The following is a 3,662-nucleotide window of genomic DNA, read 5'->3' on the forward strand; positions in this document are numbered from 1 at the left end:
GCAGTGTCAAAAAGATCATTCAGGTTAGTTGTTCTTTATAAGTCAATGTCAGCTCAAATGTATTCAGTGCCTGTTTAACATTTCTCCAACCAAAATTAAACCGACCAGCCTGTTGTAACTGGAAAAGGTCTTTCCTGAACTAGAGTGTCATGGTAAAAATCTATCTGTTCTATTAGAAATTTATTACAAGCCTTCTTGTTTTCTTCATCTCCACTTTCCTTACAACATGGGATGCAAGGCATCCAGAGAAGATGACCCTAAGCACAGATAGCTGTACCAGAGCAGCTGGCCTATCAATTTTGTTGCCCATCAGTATTGTTCATACATTTCCTTCTATTAATAGGATGCTAAATGCTACTTTTTCAGCAGTTTACAACAGTTTCAGAGCTATCTTGGAGTTGCTAATCACTTTTCCAGATGCATTTTCCTAAAGTTCTATCAGAATTTGCACTGATTTGAACTTTGAAGTAAATGTACAGGAAGCTACAGAGATTTCTTGGTCTACACTACAGAATAACTTTGAAGTTGAGGAATTATGGACGGAGAGTGCTGTTTATGTGGTTTCAGCTGGAGCTAAAGACAAGATATCTGAGTCAAGCCAATCCTGGTCTGATTTTTTTTTTGTGTTTCTGTGTTTCTTCTTGGAGGCCCTTATCTCATATGGAAACTATTCAGCTCTACTACTTACGAATCCAAATTAACAAGTTGGGCAAATGGAGATGATAATCATATTGTTGCAAGAGCAAGAGCATGATTTCACTGCTGGGACAATAGGAGAGCTCTCATTCCATTCAAGTGATTTGCCCAACCTGCCACCTAAATAACAACTGACAGAAGCACATGGATGGCCGCTGACCTGCTTGGATGGCCGAACTACTCGATTAGTGCCAGACAATTATGTCAGAATTTTAGGTAAATGGCGAGGCAGAAGGCAAGTGGAGCTGGAAAGCATTACAAAGTAGTTATCTACAGAGTCATGATGAATTCAACAGCTGCAGAAACATCATTCAAAGAACAAGAGGCAGTCTTTGAATTTGCTTTCTGTGAAAAAAACAAAACACAGTAAGGGTTCTGACATGGGAGCATCCATAAATACTGGAAAAGATACAACCATTGTCTGAAAATACCAATATTAATAGATTCTTCCCCATCAGCCTTCTGCTCTATCGAATTAAGTAAATAAATAGATAAATTGTGGATTCAGAATTGGCTTGTCCACAAAAGGCAGAGGGTGACTGTAGAGGGAGCATATTCTGCCTGGAAGTTAGCGTCCACTGGTGTTCCACAGGGATCTTTGTGATTTTTATAAATCAGTTTGATGAGGAAGTGAAAGGGTGGGTTAATAAGTTTGCAGATGACACAAAGGTTGGTGGAGTTGTGGATAGGATAGAAGGTGGTTGTAAGTTACAACAGGGACATTGACAAGATGTAGACATGGGCAGAAGAGTGGCAGATGGAGTTCAACTCAGAAAACCGTGAAGCGATTCACTTGTGAAAGTTGAATTTGAAGGCAGAATATAGGGTTAATGGCAGGATTCTTGGTAGTGTGGAGGAACGGAGGAATCTTGGAGTCCATGTCCATAGATTCCCCAAAGCTGCCATGCAAGTTAACAGGGTTGTTAAGAAGGCATATGGTGTGTTGGCCTTCAGTGCAGGGGGATAGATTTCAAGAGCTATGAAGTAATACTGCAGTTCTATAGAATGCAAGTTAGACCATATTTATAATATTGTGTATAGTTCTGGTCACCTCAATAAAGATGTGGAAGCTTCAGAGGAAGTGCAAAGGAGATTTACCAGGATGCTACCTGGATTAGAGAACATGCCTTAAGAACCGCACACAAAATGCTGGAGAAACTCAGCAAGTCAGGTTGCACGTCTGGGAATGAATAAACAGTCAGTGTTTCAGGCCGGGTCCCTTCCTCAGGACTGGAAATGGATGGGGAAGAGACCAGAATGAGAAGCTGATGGGTGGTGGGTGGGGAAGAGAGCTAGAAGGTGACAGGTGAAGCCAGGTGGGTAGGGAAGGTAAAGGGCTGGAGAGGAAGGAATCTGATAGGAGTGGAGAATGGGCCATAGGAGAAAGGGAAGGGGGAGGGACCTAGGGGAGGTGATAGGCAGGTGAGAAGAGGTAAGAGGCCAGAGTGGGGAATAGAAGAAGAGGGGAGTGGAGGGAATATTGTTACCTGAAGGAGAAATTGATAATCATGCCATCAGGTTGGAGGCTACCCAGATAGAATATAAGGTGTTACTCCTCCACCCTGAGAGTGGCCTCATAGTGGCAAAAAAGGATGCCATGGACCAGCATGTCAGAATGGGAATGGGAATAGGAATTAAAATGTTTGCCCACTGGGAATTTCCACTTTTGGCAGATGGAGCGAAAGTCCCACAATTTATGATGGACCTCACCAATGTAAAGGAAGTTGCATTGGGAGCACCAGACACAATAGACAACTCCAGCAGATTTGCAGGTAAGCTGTTGCCTCACCTACAGGACTGTTTGGGGCTCTGAACGAAGGTGATGGGGAAGTGTATGGGCAGGTGTAGCACTTAAGCTGCTTGCAGGGATAAGTGCTAGGAGGGAGATTAGTGGGGAGGGACGAATGGACAAGGGAATCACAGAGGGAATGATCCCTACAGAAAGCAGAGAGAGGGGAGAGATAAAAATATGTATGATGGTAGGATCGCTTTGGAGATGGCAGAAGTTGCGGAGAATGATGCGTTGGATGTGGAGGTTCATGGGGTGGTAGGGAAGGACAAGAGGGTCTCTATCAGGAAGGTGGGTTGAGCATGGATGCTCAGGAAATGGAGGATATGGGTGAGGACAGCATCAATTGTGGAGGAAGGAAAACCCCATTCTTTGAAGAAGGAGGACATCTCTGATGTGCTAGAAAGGAAAGCATCATCCTGGAAACAGATGTGGCAGAGTTGAAGGAACTGAGAAAAGGTAATAGCATTTTTACAGGAAACATGCTTTATGAAGATAGGTTGAACAAGCTAAGGCTTTTCACGTTAGATTGAGAGAGGATGAGAGGTGACTGGACAAAGGTGTATAAAATGATAAGTGGCATTGATCGAGTGAATAGTCAAAGACTACTTCCCAGGGTGGAAGAGGGGGGCATAATTTTCAGTTCAGGAGGTTGTCAGAGGTTTTTTTTTAAACACAGAGAGTGGTGGGTGTGTGGAACGCGCTGCTAGGCAGATACATTAGGAATTTCTAAGAAAATCTTAAAATGGCACATGGATGCTAGAAAAATGAAAACCGTGTTGGGTTAGACTGATCCTAGAGTAGGTTATAAGGCTGACACAACGTCTTGGGCCAACGTGCCTGTACAGTGCTGTAGTGTTCTGTGTTCGATGATTTAATTTTGACCCCATCTAGAATCTTTACTATCTCATTTTCTATTGATATTTTACAGAACTTCTTAGTAAGGGAATCATTCACAATTTTAGTTGTGCCATGAGCCTCTAACTGTACTTCACCTTTTATATCCCTAATAGATCCAGAGCCACTCTATTGTGCCCTCTTCCTATTTATATTCTAGTGGGGAATTTTGGGATCCCTTTTATGTTAACTGTTGTTCTTATTTTATTTCTTTGCAGACCTTTCTCTTCATTTCCCTCTCTGTTTATTGTATTTAGCTTGGTTCTAGTTATTCCTCTGA

At 42.6% G+C, this 3,662-nt stretch overlaps 1 pseudogene; it reads left to right on the forward strand.

Annotated features, from left to right (window-relative positions):
• Positions 1-251: 251 nt before the first annotated feature.
• On the forward strand, positions 252-962 carry LOC134342757 (peroxisomal membrane protein PEX13-like; annotated as a pseudogene).
• Positions 963-3,662: the final 2,700 nt, after the last annotated feature.

This window comes from Mobula hypostoma, chromosome 1 (assembly GCF_963921235.1).
Source record: "Mobula hypostoma chromosome 1, sMobHyp1.1, whole genome shotgun sequence".
Classification (NCBI taxonomy): Eukaryota; Metazoa; Chordata; class Chondrichthyes; order Myliobatiformes; family Myliobatidae; genus Mobula; species Mobula hypostoma.